The sequence below is a fragment of the Pangasianodon hypophthalmus genome, chromosome 5 (genome assembly GCF_027358585.1).
Source record: "Pangasianodon hypophthalmus isolate fPanHyp1 chromosome 5, fPanHyp1.pri, whole genome shotgun sequence".
NCBI classification, from domain to species: Eukaryota; Metazoa; Chordata; class Actinopteri; order Siluriformes; family Pangasiidae; genus Pangasianodon; species Pangasianodon hypophthalmus.
This window is the reverse complement of record NC_069714.1, coordinates 12,272,585-12,294,854: the sequence shown is the minus strand read 5'-3', so window position 1 is coordinate 12,294,854 and position 22,270 is coordinate 12,272,585. Positions and strand designations below refer to the sequence as shown.

At 38.4% G+C, this 22,270-nt stretch overlaps 1 protein-coding gene across 1 annotated transcript in view; it reads right to left on the bottom strand.

Moving 5' to 3' along the window:
* The window catches only part of nck2a (NCK adaptor protein 2a), a 46,981-nt gene extending 29,947 nt beyond the window's left edge, over positions 1–17,034 (bottom strand). Inside the window, exon 1 of the mRNA XM_026912954.3 lies at positions 16,792–17,034. The gene's annotated coding sequence lies outside the window, so the exon portion shown is untranslated. The remainder of the gene's footprint in view (positions 1–16,791) is intronic.
* Between the last annotated feature and the right edge of the window lie 5,236 nt (positions 17,035–22,270).

The following is a 22,270-nucleotide window of genomic DNA, read 5'->3' as shown; positions in this document are numbered from 1 at the left end:
ACTCGAGTTCTTCCACTCTAACCTTGGCAAATCATGTCTTCACGGACCTCACTTTGTGCACAGGGGCAGTGCCATGCTGGAACATGTTTGGGCCCTTTAATTCTGTTGAAGAGAAATTGCAATGCTACAGCATACAAAGACATTGTAGACAATTGTGTGCTTTCAGCGTTCGTGGCAACAGTTTGGGGAAGAACCACATACAGGTGTGATGGTCAGGTGTCCACAAACTTTTGGTCATATAATGTATATTCTGGTATAAAATCATTCGGGATTAATTCTACAAAGATCCTTAAACCACATAAATAATATGTGGTTATGTAGGCAAATCAGTTCTAAAAGATCAGATGGGAAGATGAACAGGAAAAGCAAAAGGAGTGAAAACAGAGGACTCGCACTGGAACAATATGTGCATTAGCTGCCAAATCCACATGGAATGTGACATTTGACCAAATGGACAAACACATGCGTGTGCAGGAAATAGAGAGGTCAGAGAGCATATCACTTCCTGTGCAAATAATGGCTGTATTACAGCAGTCATCAAAGAGATCTGCGCTTCAGCGTGGCAGAGGCAAGAGTGAGGCTGAGTGTGCTAGTAAAAAAGTGGAGGCTCAGGGCAAAGCAGTAATCATCATGCCCCGCAGCTGCTTCAGTAACTGCTTTTAACTCCAGTCTCAATGCCATGAAGGTATACAGTAGGGCGAAAAGGAAACACAGAGGAGAGTGTATGGATTTATACGTGTGGCTGTTAAGCACTGGCTCACTTAGCATAAGCAGACAGAGCTGGCAAAAGCCCAAGACTCTGATCCCAGCACAGCAGGTTCAGGTTAGGTCACTCACACAGACGAAATGCAAGAGTTCTCGCCACTCCATCAGCCCTCAGGTTCTCAGCATTTTAACCACTCCCAATACACACAGATACAGAGAGATCAATCCCTACATGTCTAGCCTCTATTCTATAATTGCCATCTGAGGTGATTTTTTTCTTCACAGCTTTGGCAAACACAATGGTATTTATTCACCCACTGAAATGTGCTGCAGGTCTGTATTGCTTTTCAAGCATTAAAGAGATATGATGCGTGCAGATTTTTGGGGAAAACATTATAGCATATCTTAATCCTTGTTGTACAACACACACCAGCCAAATAAAGGCACCAAGCAAAAAAGAGAATGAAAGCTGTGAAGGTTGTCTTAATAAACACAAGGCAGACCTGCTAAAACACCCTTGGCGTGCAAGACTGCCGTGGCACCGGTCCAACACACGCTGGCAGCTTCATCAGCATATGATGTCCTTCACATGGTAATGTGGAAAGAAAGGGTGTATGCTGGTGTGTGTGGGTCTGTAATAACATCTGAGCAATATGAAAACCTTGTCACATAATGCTTTCAGGAGCTGTTCCTGTTAACACCTCTAACATGACCATAACTCACCACTTACTATGTATGAATAAAATAAATTGAATGACACGGATTTACATGTTTTAATTAAAAGTGACAAGAACAAGATGCCCTCTGAAACATGTGTATAATGGTATGATATTGATATCTGGGGAATTGATCTAAATGAATCTTATTTACTTATCTCTGCCTCGGTCTCTTCTGTCGTTTTCTGATATGGGGATGCCATGTTGGCTATTCATATGATGGCAGATCTAAACGTCTATGGCAGAAAATAGCAGACATAGTCAGCAATCTCACGACAGTTATTCAAGAGTTAACTAATCTACCTTACTAATGAACTGTACTCACACACAGAAAATATTCACTTTCTTTGAGTTATTTTTACCTCTCAGCACCATAGATTGTGTTTAGTGGTCGTTAAAAATAGCATCACACAATGAGTTTTTTCAATTTAACATACAAAAAAAAAAAAAAAAAAAAAAAAAAAAAAAAAGTTGTAGATGAATCTCGATTCTCTCTTCTCACTTTCTCTCTGCATTAATGCACAGATCTCCAAAATCAGCTTTTTAAAGGCATAATTTAAATGAAACACCACAAAACATTCAATAAAATGTCAGAAAAATAGATTTTTTAAAAATTTTTATTGGGTAAAATATTTTGGGTTGCGGAATGGGTTGCAGTTTAGGCTAGCAAGTGTGCTGTGTGCGTACTTTAAAGCGATTGTGTGGAAACATCTGCAGATTTTTTTTAATTAGCAGAATAAAAGGAACTGAACAAGAGGCATGCTGTGTGCAAGCTCTGTCATAGCAGGATAAATTATTTTAGAAATACAACAAATCACATTGCCATTTCCATCCTGAGCTGGAGGACAAATGGTCTTCTGTTCTCCCTGCTACACAGTTGTGTTGAAGATGCTGGAGGCAAGGTACAGGATTTCACTTTATGCTTTAAAAATAAAAGATGGTCACACAGTTAAAAAAAAAAAAAAAAACACAATGTGATTATAAAAACATAATTATATTTAAAAAAATAATCATGTTGTGCCATCTTAAATCAAAATTGCACTGAATCAATGTGACTTCCACTCACACATATATAGATCTGTACTGGTCTGTAACCTTAATATTAACCAGAGAAAGAGAGAGAGAGAGAGAGAGAAGGCCACACCATGCAGAAAATACAGGGAGTTATAGCACAATACACTCTACCATATGGAGAACACACATACTGTTTCGAACAGCTCCCTATGAGCACTTATAAGAGGCGAAGAATAGTAAGCACATACTCATTAGCTGGTTGCTGACAGTCAACTCTTCTCAGATAATTGGTAGTACTTAAGCTTGTCTAGGTCTGAGCCAGCAAATCTTATTCAGCACACTGCAGCTCAAGATCTTTGAATCATTGCGATGAGATCATAACATTCACTAGATTATAACACACCTGGCTGGCCATAAAAAAAACCCCACTGACAGCAGTATAAAGACACTAGGGGAGATAGAAATGTATAGAGGATATGATAACTAAGAGGAAGAACATAAGAAATATGCTGGTCACATGTCTTCAGGGTCATGAAAAGGTGAGTTTCAATGGCATCGTGTCATTGAAAAACTACTCCAAAGGTGTAACAAAGTGGTTTCCTTAGAAACTGTTGCAGGGCAACGGTAATCTTGTAATCATAACCTCGCCCATGTTCAAAGGTTATTTTAAAGGGAAAGAAGGCTGGAGTCAGGTAGATTATATTATGTTTCAGTCTCACTGTGCAAACACACCTAATTGGTGCCTCCACTTCCTCCTGTACGACTCCCTACCTGTGCCTGAACTCAGAGGAGCAAGAAACCTGGAGAGAAACTGCAGGAGATTAGAATTAATTCACTCAAGGAGTACAATAATGGTGCATTTTATTGGTGTCAAACGTTCACCAGACTATTCCAGTCTTCTTAGTAATAACTTGGCTCTAGCAAGCAGAAAACCTGGACTCTAAACAAAATTATCTGCGCCACAAACTCTACAGTGAATGAACCCCCTGATCAAACAAAACGCCATTCGGGCTTCCAACAGAGCTGACTGACGATAGTAGCAGGGAATGTTCATTGTTTCAACCTCATCTTACTTTTCCTTTTCCTCTCTTCTCAGGCACTGATTTGCTAAAAGTTTGCATATATAAAAACATGAAAACTTGTAACAGTGGACCTCACTTAACAATCTTTTAGTAAAGTTGTGTGTAAATACACACATTAATACTGTAATAAATAAATAAATACTGTACTAATTTTTTTTTTTGCTGGATTTACAAAGGTTTAGGAAATGCTGATATAAATGCTTTCTGCATATTCGCATGTTTATGTTGATCCCAAGTGCGAAGCTTGTTCCCAACACAGCTCATTCACATTTAGAGATGCTCACAAAACTCCATAAAAGGTCAAGCACACAGAGGGCTGGAGACAAGAAACGGTGCTAAACAATGAAAGAAAAGGCAGAAAGGCAGAAGTGGAAGTTGTTTTGGCTTACTTCTATGCCAATAAAAAAAATATTTAACACCGAAAAGGTCAACAACTAGGGAGAAATTACAGAAAAGGTGAATTAGGTGTGAATTAAGTGAGGAGAAAATCAAAAAGGGACATGAAAATGGAAGAGAAAAAAAGATCTACTCTGTACCGAGGTGCTCATCATGTAGGTTACACAGGGAAACTGCTATTTTTACATTGGTTTAACTGTCTCAGCCGACGTGCTGGGTCTTAAGTGTTGCACAGTCATGGCACAGTCACAAAACATATCACGGCAAACCGAATTACAATGCCAGCATCTGTTTACGGCTTGCAGCTATGTGCAGACAGATCGGTGACATTTCTTTTGCCATAATCAAAAGATTAATTTTATGGGTGTGTGTTGGTTTGCATTCTTTTTTTTTTTTTTTTAAATTAACACCAATAATATAAAATGAATGGGTTTCACAAAATTTTCTTCAAATGGTACTCTAAGTCCCTGACCTAGAGAACTAGAATGAGGATGTGTTTTTGATAGACATGCCAATATAAATATAAAGGCATCTGCTCAATGCTGTAAATATAAATAAATAAGCAATTTAAACTTGGCGGTACAAGCCATATATAACAGTACAGTACTCAATGCAAATTATATGATTTGAACTTGATCAAGTCGAGGTTTACATTAGTTAGTCTTCTTATGTGTAAATTTACACACACTCAGGAGCATGAGCAGGATACAAACGAAATTATGTGATGCTCATGAACACCAAATTTCTTATGCAAATGCTCAGACGAATGATTTACAAATATATCTATTCATATCCGGCTTGATAAATTTGGCCCAGTGTCTATAGAGGAGTGTGCCCATCAGACATCAACACAGAACCAGTAACATACACAAAAACCTAATTTACATATTGTTTCCTCTCCTACTTTGCAAGTTACGTAATTCTCACAATTGTTCTTTGTAAATCATCTGCGACACACCCGGTACTTGCACGTGCAATTTATCCCATTGCACACGCAAATAATTGCTTGTTAGTTTGGATCTTTCTCTCCATTTCCCAATTCTTCCCTTACCCTTCAGCTCTTAAAACCCTCAAGCTCAATGTTTTCCCTTTTCCTCCAGGTTGACAGCACATTGGCAGTTGACCTTTAGCTCGCATGCTGGCTGTACGTTGTTCATGCAACTCAGAATCCCTCTCTCTTGTGGGGGATATCCTCTGACTTTGTGTATTACTGTAGCACTGCGTCTGCAATAATGCACTGCTTACATCTAGATTGAAAACTAAAAATAACTTGTGCATCCTAAAAGTAACATTTTTGCTCTTTCAGTTTTCCCAAATAAAACCTGGATATATTTGTATAAAAGTATTTTCCAGGAGAGCAGACAAGCATCTCCATGGAAATTATGGAGACACTTGGTCCCCATAAAGAGCTAAACACAAGCCCACTCACAAGCTCTGCCTCTCATGCCTGTGCACACATACACAGATATCTACAGAGTTAGGCTGGATGCATGGATTAAGTTAAGGGAAAGGGCACCATATTTGTATGAATCTAGCTGTTTTTTTTGTTTGTTTGTTATGTGGTATACAATCAGCAGGGGATATGGAGCAGAAAGACAGAGCTCCTACTGCTGGGCCGGCTCTGGATCTCTATGGGCTGGTGTTGAATTTCATCCCCCTGACTCACGCCACACAGTCCAAATCCACCAGCCATTTCAGAGAGGAAATTCAAAACCAGCCATGCAGTTAAGAGAGGGTGCAAGCCTGTGAAAGACCCTTAATTGCCCTATAATAAGCCCTTTTAAGGTGTTTATAACAGCTGAATGAATTAACGACCAGCTCACTCTACATGGTAAACGAAATGTAACTGTCTGGTGTTTTCTGTAGTATGAGAGCTCCACTCACCACATACTGTTAAAACACGGCTTAAGAAAACACTGTTCCCCCAAAAACACATGGCAGGGGATGTGTATGAGGGTGTGTAGCTGTAGAGGAGCTGAAGTAGGAGTTAAAAAAAGAGAAAATTACATTTAACAATTTAAGGTGCAATAATCCGCTGTTTAATTGGAATAATTCACACAACTGAATCCCATATGGCTTCTTATACACTACCTCTAATACTACAGCACTATTAGTATCCCAAACTGCCTTTTATAATACTACATACACTCATTACACTACTATTACTACTGCTATATTAGCATTGTTTGGACACCTGTTTTGCTCATTTTTTCAAATCATTTAGAAATTTCATACATACTCAAACGTGAAAATAAAGTATGTCATAAATTACAGTAAGAGTACTTTTCTTCCCATCAAATAAAATTATTTGTACACAAAGGTTAAGAAAAATGACTCCATGAACTTCAGTTAGATGATTAAAAAACGGTAAATACTGAAATGTGGACCTTAACAGGGTCAATAGAGAATATAGATTATGAATGGATACTTAAAGAATCATGGCACACTACACGGAAATCCAGCTGAACTGTAATTTCTCTAGAGATTTCCACCCCAGTGACAAATACGAATTCACGCAACATACAATCACATGAAGTGGCACAAGTAGGCCTATGACATGAAGTACGAGCGTTTTTTCTTTTTCCAGAAACGTCCAGTATTTCACTTCAATTCTGTTTTTGGCACGCTCTATTTTTCATCAACATGACATGATCCATAATTCACTGATCCATAATTCATTAACCCTAAGTCATGGTGTGAGCAACAAGTGGTCTGAGAGCTCATCAATGGTAAAATGTCCAGAAAGAGAACTTGAGAATCCATTTGTATTGTGAACACCAAAAGCAGTGACGTTATTTACAAATAGTTCCCTTTCAGGTCCACTTTAACAGCACTGAGAAAAATTCATTTAAAAAGACTGGAAAAACATTTCAGTTAATATATCTTAGAAAGTGCCATTCTGTAGGCCTTTCTACAAGAATTCACAAGTAACTTAGTTTCTGCTGATGTGGATGACCAGCAAAGCACTGCGAATAAAGACAACCATTTCCAGGCACACATGCACAGGTTCAGGAACAGAGGGACAATTATTTGCACAATTACTCACAACACAAGAACAATACTAGTAACATCATGGGTAAATCTGGCTCACAAATCAGGCAATGAGTCGTTGAGTGCTACCTGGAAAATAAGTGCCCACGTAGAAAACAACGACACTGTGCTTTCCATAAACTGCTATAGCACCAAGAGCATGCTGAAGTGGAAAATTATTCTGTTCAGACATTTCCTCCAACCTGAATTTCAGTCCTCACTAGAAATATGATGAGTCAGCGGCATGTCTAACTCCTGCTTAAGGATTAAGGTCAAAATAATCATACCCTGACCCGTCATCATTTGTGTGATGTATTAGATGGAACGGTTTATGAATCGGCTAGCATTCTGGGCCTTCTTACTCTAATGAAGCCATCTACTTTGGGAAAGATTACAATTTATTGTGCACAGGCAAGTTAGGGAGTAAGATTAAGCAATTTTCCACTTCAAACCAGAAATATCTGATGTGTTTCAAATACAGTACACTCCACTACACCATCCTGTATATGTCATTTCAAAGGAGTCGTGATGACATTCAGTTAATCCTGTTCCATACAATCACTCATGGTCAACTACAGTCAAAAGTCTGTATCTACATTTTTCGTGTTATTTTATGTATTAAATAAAAAAAATGCTCAGAATCTGCATATGTGTATTTACCAGTTGTATTTGTTTAGCAGTCCTCCATGCAGCAATGTAAAAGCACATTTAACTGCTAACATGTAATACATCAATATATTTACAAAAAATCCGAACCACAAACTATCTAGGGTTTGGCTGTGTTCTTGTAAGACATGGCCAAGTCTATGAAAACTGTAATTAAGCCCATTTATAGAGACGTTAAAGTATATTTAGGTCATGGTGCTGAGGGATCTCGTCATGGAGAGATTTGAGTAAGCTAGCTGCGAGACACGCAAAACACTAGCCTTGCAAATTTCACAGTTGGATACGCTTATCAGCAGACCCGCTCTATAATTTTATACGAATCATGTCTAAAGCAGCATGCTAATTCAACAATTTTTACCCAAGTTGAGTATTTCTTGGTTTTAACTGTCCATCCTCTTACTCAAATCCAAACCACTCAATAAACATAAGTGGTGTGAAAGCAGACAGAATCTCAGGCAACCGTTTGTGTCAGGCTGTTTTTATTCAGGATCACGGTTAATGTGCCTGTCCTCAGAATTATTAACCTTGTATATCATGGGTGGGGCTGAACCAGTCCAAACAATGCAGACAGTTCAGGAGATCGGCTGGGGAGTGGTGAACCCCACACAAAGCAAGTGAAAACACTGAGCGGCTCTTTGTCTGAAACTCAGTGACTGGTACTCAAAGGTTCTGGACACGAGCGTACAAAGCCATTTAACAGCATGGTTGCAATTTAGACCAGCTGTGAGATTCTGGTTTATATGCAAATCTAACTATCCATCTATCTATTCCTCCATCTAACGTCTATCTGTATGCAAAAGATTCATTTTACTAACGTGACTATGGATAAGCCTCATTCTGATTCACGGATTTATGCAAATAAAATAACAACATAATCATGTACAGTGATATCTCTGATGCTTATTTAAAGGATACCAAATATTACTGCAATATTATTCCTAAATAAACTGAATAATTGTGATGCATAATCATATTTTCAATATGGAACAAAATGATGATTCTCTTGATTCTCTTTTTATTTATATTAGACAGGAGTAGCAGAATGGGCTATTTGCACGAACACTTCTGCATAATATTCTCCACGCTTCCTGTGTTTCTGGTTCATTCACTAACTTTTAGATTAGATTTAGATTAGATTCAACTTTGTCATTGTGCAGAGTAAAAGTACAGAGCCAATGAAATGCAGTTTTCCAGCTTGCTTGAAGCGGGGGTCAGAGCACAGGGTCAGCCGTGATACAGCGCCCCTGGAGCAGATGTGGTTAAGGGCCCAACAGCAGCAGCTTGACAGTGCTGGGGACTGAACCCCCGACCTTCCGATCAGTAACCCAGAGCCTTAACCGTTCAGCCACCACTGCCAACTGCAGTATTTATCATCAGGATGGAGAAAGGCTTCAAACAGTATGTTTCATCATAAATACACAACTGTGAAGGTAAGAAAACACCTATTAACACACAAGCTAACACAGCTCACTGCAGAGTAGCTCAGGCTACTGCTAATGGGATGTTTCAGCTGAAACTGGATACTGCCCATGATATTAGTTTCTAGACACGTTACATGTGATTTTCTTTGACAATTTATCACATCTGTCTGTCTATCATTTCTTTTTTTTTTACTACGATAATTCACTATAAATGTAAATATTGCTAATGTATGCTAGCCAAGTTGAAGAAGCTTAAAGCTCCTACATTTCAAAGACGCTGTACAGAGAAGGAGAACACAGTCATTGTATTTCTTCAGTTGTTTTTAAAACCATTCATTCTTAAATACCTTATGGCAGACACTAATTCTGATCGTGTTACGAAGAAACAAAACAATACTGATAGAAGTAAACAATGGTATTGGAAATGTGAGAACCTCACGATTTCAAAACAGGAATGCGTCATAGCCGTAAGCAGCCCATTGGGTCCTAACTGGTCTAAATGACTTTAGAAAGAAGGAAGATGTTTTTTAAAAATTGTATGTTAATCCTAAAACTAAAACTCCTAATTTTGTGTCTAAGAGTAATTCACAACGCATTTTAGCGCTAAAAGCAGGTCCTAAGACCAGGTCAGAGACTCCTAAATCACTAAAGCCCTATTCGCACTGGATTAATTTTACATATGGAGCTGGGGATCTCCTGTTTGATTCTGCCCTGTCAGTCATTTTACACACTGAGCACTCATGTGCCTGGAAACATTAAAGCTATCTTTTCCCTACTGTAAGAGGATCTGTAGAAATAACCTCAGATATCTCAGCCTGGAAAAATTCTTCATGTCACGTCAATTTTTGACATTTTCTATATAATTACAAAAACTGCAGGCTTTTCTGAACTGAAAATGATGCTTTATTTACACATCTCTTAATCACAAGTAAAGTAGCGCTGCACAATATTGAAGAAAAATGCGATATGCGATAACTTGTTAAGTAAGATATACGATATGCGCTATGATAATGCCATAAGTATGTAAAATCAATATAAATTATATTTTTATATATATTTATATATTTAAAAACTGAAAATGAAATAACTAACATACATGTTTCATGTTCTTTTGAGGAAAAGAAAGCATTCTCTGCATCGCCTTAAAACTTTCTGAAGTGTTAAAATCACTCCATTATCGCAAGCCCTTGAGAAATGTATATCACGATATTTACATTCGCGATATTTCAATAATTTCAATATATTGTGCAGCCCTAAAGTAAAGTTTTAGCATTTTATTATCTGGTTACCATGGAAATTAAAAATGGAGAAAATTTAATCTAAAGATCTCATTCCAATTTCAGTGAAAAATGTGACACCTGTGTCTACACTTATAACCAAATTCACATATGGGAAAAAAAAAAAAAAAAAACAACGTTACTGCCAAATACTAAAGAATTCAAATTTTTACAATAGGATACAAGTTCTCACTTTGATTATCAGCATCATCCACATCTGTGTCTGTCCTAATCGTGGCACTAACATCAATGAGGAAATAACAGCTGACTCATTCAGTCAGTGCTGTCGGCTAAACTTCTTGTTATTATGTCATTTAAGCATTTTAATTTCATTTGCTGTCATCAGTACAGAGTTTGTATTAATATGATGTATATATACATACACATACACACACACACACACACACACACACACACACACACACACACACACACACACACACTGCTTAACCTGTGTGAATCAATCATAATTACTACAGGCATCCTCCCACAACATTGCTTAACAGACAGATGCCTGGAAATCTTATTACGTTATTATAAAACATACTTAAACCTGAATGGTAAACAATCCTAAAAGGCTGCTTTTGCTGATTAACAGCACAGTTGAGTTTTGGTATGATGTGGAACTATGCCAACAATTGTGGAGTTGTAATTCCAGTCACCTCACCTTCTGTTAACTTTGATGAAATCAGCAACACTTTCATTTTCTTTTTCTTTTTTTAAGCCATTGGAATTTCACTTAGGAATTGCAGGCAGCTACCTGCATCAGCCAGTCACTGTCGATATTCATTCATTCGTGATCCATTCCGTCATCCATAGCAATGCAGTCAACCACAACTCTAATCTAAACTTCCTTAGTAATTCCTTAGTAAAACTTGCTCTTGTCAGTTCTGTGAAGAGGTTTTAAGAGTTTTTTTTTTTTTTGCAATTTATCAGAACGTCTAGTGGTAAGATGTCAGTCAGATGCATTAAATTCATCTTATCTGACATTTCACAGCAAACAGACTGGATACTGTCAGTAGCTGGTGTAGTTTAAAAGAATGACGATTTAATAAAACCCTGTTCACCTGATACAGAGAAAATAAAGAGAGCAATTACTCTCAAAAATAGTCTCAGAAGTCTACATAAAAATGGAAAAAAAAAAGAAGTTAAAAGCTCAGAATAAAAATGCACTGTAATAGTTTTCAGAGCAACTGTTGCACTTGTATGTTAAGCATGAAGTACAACAGCTGCACCCATTTCCATAGTACCAGCCAATAGTGCACATGCAAAGCACATCTACAATAATAATAATGATGATGAGAGGACAAGTGCTATCAAAACACTTGATACAGATCATAGGATATAAGAAAAATCACAAAGAGCCACAAACAAGTGAAAAAGTCTGTTATTTCCATTCGATTCAATTTTATTTGTATAGCGCTTATAACAATGGACACTGTCACAAAGCAGCTTAACAGAAATATATAAATTCAGGATATAAACTTTAAATTTATGAATTTATCCCTAATGAGCAAGCCAGAGGTGACGGTGGTAAGGAAAAAGTCCCTGAGACGAAATGAGGAAGAAAAACTTGAGAGGAAAGAGACTCGAAAGGGAACCCATCCTCATCTGGGTGACACCGGATAGTGCAATTATAAATAATTCCCTCCTATAACTGTGTACTATATGGCCAAAAAGTGCAATTGTGTAACCAGGAAATTCATTACAGTTTACACATGAAGCCTTATTTCCACGTACAACAACTGACTGTATTAAACCCCATACACAGATTGATATGGATGCTGGTTTTGCCACAGTCAGAGGTGAACTGGTGAGCTGAAACTGATCTGTCACTCCAGCTGAGCTGTTACTGCTCTAACAGCTAAGCCAATAATACTTTATGTTATGGGGTTAGCATGTGAGTAAATGCTGAGTAAGAACAGAAGCATTTTATAACCAAGATGTGTGTCTGTTCATATTTACAATCCACATATCATATTATAGTCGTACTTTTTCAGAGCAAATGAACAGAGCAGCCAGGTGAGCACATGACTGCTGTGCCTCAGTCAGCAGTTACTGCAGTGTTTCTAATAGTATTGCCTGATTTTTGCTCACCAGTTAATTCTGTGATTTAAAAAAAAATGAGCATAATCTACTCTTAACATAAAATAACTTTTTGTACACCGTTCCTGTGCAATGTACAGGAATTGTGGGCACTTAATACCCTTTTACTCTGAGCATCTTTATACCTACTGGCTCAATGTCACAACACTATTTACTAGGAGTTTAGAGAGACAAATTATTCCAGTTCAGTGATGTTTTGACAGAAGCATTGTGCAACGGCCCCTAGCAGCGTGATAGATATTTGTTCCCTTTAAGGGGAGTATTGGAAACCTCATGAGCATTAATCAGTGTATTGTTGTACTGCTGCTGTAACTCATGGTCCTGAGTTTGTACAGAAAGTGATTGTGCAAGAACAGCTAACGTAACTGACACCTGAAAAATGTGTAAAACTGTGATGCATACAAATCCACTCTATACTGCTGAATGATGCATCAACAAGACGATCATTTTCCCTTAAATGATCCATAAAACCATACAGTATGTTGAACTTTAAATGAACACAGCTCAGGCAACTCCCTTACCACAAAACCAGAGGATTCTTGCAAGAGCATTGAAACAGATAAGCAGGTTAGCTCTACCAACTCTCCAATTAAGCTTCCTTATAAACCTATGAATACAGGATTACTGCCTTCAAAGTGGTGCACTATTCGATTCACTAACAGCACATAAGTCTAGCAGGTGATATCCTAACTGTTTTACAATTCAATTACTATAATGCAAGGAGGTCTGAGAGTGTGCTTAGTGAAGGGAGGAAGAGAGAGAAAAAGAAGGCATCCAAAGTAGCAGGGAAGCAACTCAGTGCAAAATAGTGTCTAGAGTCATTTGTTAACTAGTTGCCTGCATTATTAACCATATATTAAGTCATCAACTGCATAAACCTACACAAAAAAGCTACATATACAGTGTAATCCTAAGTGCTCAAACAGATTTTTAGGCTAGCATTAATCACATGACCTTGAAGATATCAGGGTCAACTTTTTTGTTTACTTTCGCAAAAGCAATCTGCTATGTTTAAATGTAATGCGCTTCACAGCGGTGCAACAGCTCGATGCTGTAACTATAGATTGCGCTACTCGTTCTGATTCCTGAAGCCTGCTGCACTACACACATCAGTCGAGGTGTGATCTGGGTGATGGGTTTCACTAGGTGGATTAATTACCTTTCATGGATGACAAATGATTATTTCAGAATCAGACATGAGAATTCATGAAAGTAATGAAAATGGAGTCACTAGACCAAACGTGAACAAAAAGTTTTACAATGTGAAGACAGAACATCACATCCAGCCAAAACGTTGGATTGTATTAATGCACGCACTTTGCTTACAATCTCACTATAGGTTATTAAATTACTTTGGCAACCACTTGGCAGCCTAATTGGCTAGGTTTCCAGACAAGCAAGGGATAAGATTGGGCAAGCACACTAGAGCATTTCACTTGCCCAGTGGAGAAGCTAATGAATTTATGATTTCATCATCCCCTGAAGTTGCTTGTTTTCTGTGCATCAGTTACATTCGATAATATTGGAACACTGTTTAAGTTGCATGAAAGTTGGTTTAATGCAACACACAACCAGTTATGTAAAAATTTCACATGCAAGGCCAGTCTGATGGGAGTTCCGATGTCCAAAAATGAGGCTTCATCTGAGATTAATTCTTGGCAGCGCAAAATCATGACGATGGAGTTTATTAAAAAGGCACTTGAAATCTGATCTGAGCTGCATCATATAATATCAGATCTGTACGAGATTTCAGTACTACAAATAAAAGATATGCGGAGCCTAAATGAGATGAGAAAATACCAGATTCAGTGTGATTTTTGCTGTTCACACTGACATGAAAAAAAAAAAAAAAGACATCTGTTAAACATCAGGAAAATTTGATTTGGGCCATGTTTCCTAGCAGTGTGAATGCAAGCTGAGTGGTTTTGGGATCAATGGACACCTTTAAAAACAAAACAGATCTTATGTGAAATGAAATTATATATATATATATATATATATATATATATATATATATATATATATATATATATATATATATATATATAATTTCATTTCACATAAGATCTGTTTTGTCTGATCTATATATATATATATATATATATCAATCAATCAGAGTTTCCGTTAGCCGGTAAATACTGGTTTTTGGCTGTTAAACATTCCCAGCGTCTGACAAAATCAAAAATTGTCAGACATAATGTCCGGTAAAAATATTAACACGAAGCAGGCATACATTACACAAAGTACATTCACAATTTCACACCTAAATAAGGTCTCTGACTGCACAGTTTTTTTTCACGTTTCTCCTGTAACATGTACTCTGATTGGCTCGCTATTACATCATTGATACTTACGTAGTTTGCATGTGTGCGTGCGTGGTACATAGCTAAAACATTACAAGACAAGCTAGCATGCAACAGAGCAACACCGAAATATGTCTAAGAAAACAACTCTTCATCATTTTCGATATCCTAACCGGCCAGTTGGTAAACGGCAGGATGAGGAGCACGATGTAGTCCCTGAGCCATCTGATAGCGTCGCTTCACCTGCAAAGAAGCAGAAATCTCGGCCATTTAGACCCAAATGGAAAGAGAAATTTCCAAGGCTAAGATATGAGACTGTCGATGGGGAGGAAAAAAAAATGTACTGCTCACACTCTGTAAGATCAGGACGAAAGAACAGTTTCAATATTCATGGTTTGTTATTGTTGTATCGCATATACTATGCATAGTCCAAAACGTTACCGTGCAAAATAAACACGGAAACAAGATGAACAAATTTTTTCCAGTTTGTCCGGTAAACTTTATCATTCCGGACACATTGGCCGGCACCAAAATTTCTTAACGGAAACTCTGACTCTCTCTCTCTCTCTCTCTCTCTCTCTCATATATATATATATATATATATATATATATATATATATATATATATATATATATATATATAACATACATACACACACAAACATACAGAGTGTCCCAGAAGTCTCCACACATAGGGGAAATTAACACTTTTTAGCAAAATGTCTTCCCAAATTTTTGATCCTTAGTTTATATATATATTTTAGTTTACATTATATATTTTTTTCATATAGCCTTTAAAAATACCTTTGACGAAAGAAGAACGTATTGAAAACATTCTCATGGCTGGATCAGGAAGCTGTCGCAACTTTGCGATGGACTTTAACAGGAAATATGGGAAGCACCTCACACACACAACACTGTTGCCAAACTTATTAACAAATTCAAAAAGACTGGAAGTGTTGCGGACCAACTGAGAAGTGGACGTCCACGAACATTCAGTGACGACGGCTCAACCGACAAGCTGCTGGCATACACAGTTCCCTATGTATGGACACATTTAGGGACACCGTGTGTGTGTACCGTGTGTGTATACATAAATATGCATATATACACATATCATAAATATAAACAGGGTTTAGAAATGAGTTGCAGATCATAAACACTGATCCACAGAAGTGTTCAAATGACACTAAAGCTTCAGAATCAACAGTTTAATGCAGACAGGAGGAAAAATCACCTCACATACATCTACACAACACATCAGACTTGAAGATTCAGCCTGGGAAATGGCTCAATCCGTGTATAATATCACTGAAACTCTTTGATATCTGTAATGCTGGAGTTTCAGGTACTTTTGAGGAAGAACAGCTGGTTAATAGACAGTTATATTGAGGGAAATCTCTCCACACTGCCACATGCAGTAAGCTGCTGTGTGAGGAGATGAATGTGGCACAGACAGAGATCTCGGATACTTCACTTCATTATTCCACGAAGAATAATAAGAGTGCAAAGAGTTAAGAGTTAAGCTACAGAGAGAGTGTGTGTGCAGCTGGAAAGCGTTTTTATCCGTCGTGTTCACACACACACACACACACACACACACACAGGGAAACTGGCGCAGAGCAATCAGCGCGTGTGACAAAAGGCTACTGGTCGCTCAGCCAACAATCATCTGATTTCTGATCTAATGTGTGTGTAAACAATAAGAGCGACACACAAGTGGACGATTTGCTACCATACACAAGAAAACCCACTACACCATTCAAGTGACTTTACAGTAGATAAGCGTTTCTAAACGCCACATTTCTACGCGCTGTATGAAAGGCGTCCTATTGTGAAGAGCTAATTCAGCACAAAAAAAGCCCAAACCTGACTCCAAGTCATTATCTGTAAACAACTCGGCGGCTATTTCGGAGGATTTGTGCTCGAAATATCGCGTACCTTCCTTTCACTTGACCAAACACACTGAAGCAGATGACAAGAAGCTCCATATTTGCCACGGCTCGCCTCTACAAGCAGCACAGCCAACTTTAGCAAAGCCCTGAAACTACAGTTCAGATTCCGCCTGCGCTTACCGTGGAGCAACTCCTGCCAGGTCGCGTTCACAGGCGACGGGAAAAGCACTCAAGACACCAAACAGCCCTGTGTGTGGCCTGGGAATGGAGCGTCAGTCCGGTTTGTGTCAGTTTCTCACAGGTTTGTCAGTGTACGTGTGTGTGTGTGTGTGTGTGTTTGTGTGCGGGCCCAAGCAAGCAGGCAGGCAGCAGCTCGCTCCCTGCGCGCGACACTCTCCGCCGGTGACGTCACCAGGGCCGTGCTACAAAAGAGGGCGGCGCGCGCCCAGTGTGGGCCAGCTGGGACAACCATCCCATCTATCCATATACCTCCAACACTGCTACTACTGCTACTGCTACTTCTACTTCTACTTCTCCTACTTCTCCTGTCCAAACACCAGCTTCAGATTAACCATTACAGCTGTGCTTCCTGTGTTTCTCATTCTCCTTTGTGTTTCAGTAGAACACAATCTAGAAACACATCTTCAGTGTCACAAAAACATTACTGAAACAAGATAATAGAAAAATACTCTAAAGCATGGAGCTCCCAAACAGCTGAGTCACGCTAGCAAGCTTGTACTAGTACTTCACAGTACTTCAGACGCATGAAACACACACATGAATCGCAGATACATCATCAGAGAACTGTTATTTTAGAACCGTCATCACAGATATGTCTTTGCAGATGTCATCGCAGATACATCATTACAAGTATGTCATTATAGTGCGTAGTGTTGCTGCTTCATGGGTCCAGGGTCCCGGGTTTGATCCTGAGCTCGGGTTACTGTCAGTACGGAGTTTATGCACGTTCTCCCCATGTCTGTGTGTGTTTCCTCTGGGTGCTCTGGTTTCCTCCAACCTTCCAAAACATACCAATAGGGGTGTGTGTGTGTGTGTGTGATACCATGCGATGAACTGTTCCCTCAGTGTTCCCAGAATAGGCTCTGGATCTCCCGCAACATTGATCAGGATGAAGTGGTTGGTGAATGTGAGTGTGAGTGAGGTGTTTCACTGCAGCTACATCACTGCAAATTGCAGATGTGTCAATCACAGATATATTACCACAGATAAGTACTTTATCACAGATGCATCATCACATATATGTTAGAGTTTACTGTCACATCACAGTTTACACAGTTTACCCAGGATGAAAAGTACAAAAGGTGAATGAGGTTATGTTACAGAGTTCCAAAGCAGTCATTTAAAAAGAGCAGATCTAGGAGAAGAAGATAACATTGTGCATAATGGAGAACTGTGTAGAATATATAATAAAATTCTTTATTACCAGTATACTGTATATTGCACTGTGTATATTGCACTGGTTAATTTCATAGTAGATACAGTAAATAAATCTGCATAATTGCAGTGTAATCCTTCATTAAAGTGACAAGCAAATGCAAACTTTATGTAACATGTCGAGTGCAGTCTGTGCATTACATGCAGAGTGTGATGTTTAATGTCCGGCTATGAGATTGTGCTGCGATTCAACAGTCTTATGGCTTGCGGGGAAAACTGTCTCTGAGTCTGTTCATGCATGTAATAATGCTGCGATATCATCTCCTAGAAGGCTGCAGCGTGAGAAGGTTGTGGTTTGGGTGGCTGGGGTCTTTTATGATCTGAGGCACTGTGTTGAGTAAATGTCCTGGAGGGAGGGAAGCTCACTTCCAGTGATACGTTGAGAAGTTTGTACTACACGCTGCAGGTTTTTATGGTCAAGAGCAGTGCAGGTTCCAAACCAGCAGTGGATACTACCTGTCAGGATGCTCTGTATACTGCAGGCGTAGAACAATCTGAGGATTCTGGGGCTCAATCAGGACCTCTTTAGGCACCTTAGGTTGCAAAGATATGAATGTACTTCCTTCACAAAAGCTCCAGTGTGCTGTCCTCAGTGTACTCCAAGGACTTTGAAGCGGTTGACCCACTCACTCTACTGTTTACAGTAAGTGATTTGTGGTGACGGCTTGTTTCTGTAAACTCCTTATCATTGTTGGAGATATAAGGCCTATAAATGTGAAGTCATCCGCTGATTTGACAGTGATCTTGAAGTTCCTTATGGCCACACAGTCATAGGTGTACAGTGAGTAGAGGAGAGGGCTTAGCATGCATCCTTGAGGTGCACCTGTGTTAAGGGTTCAGGGTGAGGATAGGTTCCAACACTTTCACCCCGGCACCCCAGACTCCTGTCAGGAAGCTGACGATGCAGCTACACAGTGATGGGTTCAGACGCACATCTCTGAGCTTGGTGTCCAGTCTAGAGGACGCTGTGGTGTTGAATGCTGAGCTGTAATCTACAAACAGCATTCTCAGCATTCAACACCATAGGGCCCTAAACACAAATACCTCATTACAAAAATGTAATGCAGGTATGTCATTGCAAATGGTCTGTGACCAAGTAACACTTTGTTCTCTAATACTATCTGGCAAGTAGTTGATAGCCACCCAATTTATATTTTATATTTGTAGCTAGTGTTGCCAAGTTGTGCAGTTGTTTTAGATCATTCTAGCCAGATAGTAACTAATGGTAGGTGTTTAGGGTGTGTTTCTCTGTGTTCTTGTACTATGAACTCAGGTCAGAGTACGCTGAATGAAGCACCTGCTTGCTTTCAGTGTGTTTTTATGCTCTGCCCTGTATTTTGTCTAGTGCATACAATTATTTAAAATGAATATTTATTATTTTACTTTTAATACTTTTATGGATTTATAGCCCAATTTTTGATTCCATATTGCATATATTTGTGTAATACTGTTGTCTAGAAATAACTGATATATTCCTTAATCTCTCATTTAATTAAATAAAGTTCCTTATTTAAAATGCTATCGAAAGGGTGCAGGATATTTCTTTTATCATTTACACAGTGAGGAAAATAGATTTAGATTGCACAGGAGCTGATAGGGACAGAGAGACAATATATGAGGTATTGACTTGAATCAGTATGGTAGCTGGGTCACAGTCACTCAATATCACCTGAAGGACATACGCCATACTGCTCTGGCTACCCTGTAGAATAAGTAAGAGCTCAATGACAAGTAATCACATTTAAAGACTGCTAAAAGGCAGTTCAGTAAGGTCAATAAGATTCACTTTTTCTGCTAGTGGGCTAGAACTATAATGAGGGAATTCACATTTAGTAGTGTCAAATAGTGTCAAATTTACATTTCCTTTTCTAATAGTGGTGCATTACATTATAAACTCAGTGCCTGCAAGATGTGGGGATTCATAAATCTTAATAATATATACGTATATCATTTATCATTCCAATTCCCTCTGTATGGAGGGAAGTGCCGTGCATTGTGAGAAGTTTCTGCTTGTTGATATCACAGCTTCCTTTTTTCATGTGGCCAGATTATTATGCCAGCTGGCTATCTAATGACTGGCAGGACAAACACAGCGATGCCTTTGATGTTTTATTTCTCATTCAGCTGGCTGTTGAGATCACGGGCCGTATTCAGAATCTTATCTTACCACTTACAACCTTTTCTCACGAAACTGCTGAGAGAAACGTTTTCTAAAAGTTAGAGATTGTTGCTATGAATGACAGAGTGTGTTTCATGAATGAATATCAAGTCATAAACGTAATCCACACAATATCATAAAAATAACACTTAGCCCTTAGCACACAAGCCATGTATGTGCTTAATTTGAAATTGTTCTGTAAATGATGTGGTGATTTGGAGATTAAGATTTTTGTCCCCTTCTACCCTAAAGGTGTATATGACAGACATCATAATGCTCCACAGCACTATAAATGGTATCGCTAGGGCTCCATATGCTTAGAGTCCACCCTCTAGGGTCCCATAGGCTGACTCCAGTCCCCACTGGTTTATTACTGTGTTTCTAAAAGACAAGGCACATCCATCCACCATGATAAAGGAGCTGTGTGTAGAGTTCCCTCTTGTGTTTGAAAGATCATCACTATGAGTCTATACATGAAGCAGAGTTATAGTACGTGCCTGTGAAAACAGTAGGTGTCACTTGAGCTAAAAGAGTTGTGGTTACAAGCTTTGGTGATAAGCTTGCTTTGCATGCATTGGTGGCCAAATCAAGGTTTTCTTCCCAAGATCATATCACCCAACTTTGTGAATCAGTGTTGTAGGCTTTAATAATGCTGAACCTGCAAATTCTTCCTTGCTGTGTCTGATACATGCCTTGTGTTATTATTTGGACCATATAGCAGCCATCCAATCCTCAGAGCAGCTGTTTAGCGTTATGTTAGGTGCTCCCTGATGCTCCCAGAGGACACCCAGCTCCTACTGTGACATGCCACTGTATGAGAAGTGTCTCCCCCTCGTGGTCCTTATTCCATGCCCATAGAACTCTCATAGAATCCTGAAGTGTCTCCCCCTCATGGTCCTTATTTTATGCCCATAGAACTCTCATAGAAACCTGATGGAGTTTGAAATAGCCTCAAACAAAATTAAGTCAAGAGGCTATTAAACTTGATTTATGTTATAGGCTATTATCTAGTCAATTTTTAGAGTAACCCCCATAATAGGCAGTTGAGAGTCAACAAAATAGTCAGCCAGTGTACATTCTAGCAGGTTATTTTGAACAGTTTTAGATTACAATAGAAATGGTTCTGTACATCATAGATGCACTAGCTGCACTTACACTTTGTATCTGTTTGTGAAAATGTATTAGCTTTAATTCCATTTATATAAAACATGATGGAAAAAATGAATGGAACATGACAGAGGCTTATATCTGTCATTCGCAACATTTAAAAAAAATAGTTGGTCAATCAAAAAGATGTCAATGGAATTTAAAGTGTATGGAGTTGTGAATGAGGACTTAAACTGAAATTATGAAGATTAATATTAATAGCTGATATATGTGCTGGAGCTCTGCCTCACCTGCCCCTGTGGACGAGCTGCCACTGATTAGGAAAATTAAAATGGCTTTAACAATGACTTTTAATTTTTATGTAAGTTACATCATTATTTAAAAGTGACCACTGGCTTAAATTAATGTTGATTAATATTGATGTTCTCTCATTACTGTGTGCTCAAATTCAAATTTTATTTGTCACATACATAACCTTACACAGTACGACTTGCAGTAAACAGTAATAAATGAAACAAAGTCAATATCTGGTGTGACGATCCTTCACTTTTTTTTTTTTTTTTTAAATAGTAGTCTCAGGTACAATTTGTACAGTTTTAGAAGGAAATGAGCTGTAAGTGTTACTGAGCATCTTGCAGAAGCAGCCTCAGTTCTGGAGACTTTGACTGTCACACTTGCTTCTTACTTTTGCAGCAAAACCCAGCAGCTTTCATTATGTTTTTTTTTGTCTGAAAAGTGTCTCTTATGTAATCTGCTGCTTTCTTTACTGACATACAAACATTTTTCTGTAACATTTAATTTCGTGCTGGAAAACTAATGTTTGGAATTCTAAAATGTTTTTGTAATGAATCAATAATGTAGAAGTCATAAAATAAAAATCTATAACAAAGTTTGTACAAAAAAAAAATAGGGTGACTAAGACTTTTTCACAGTACTGTA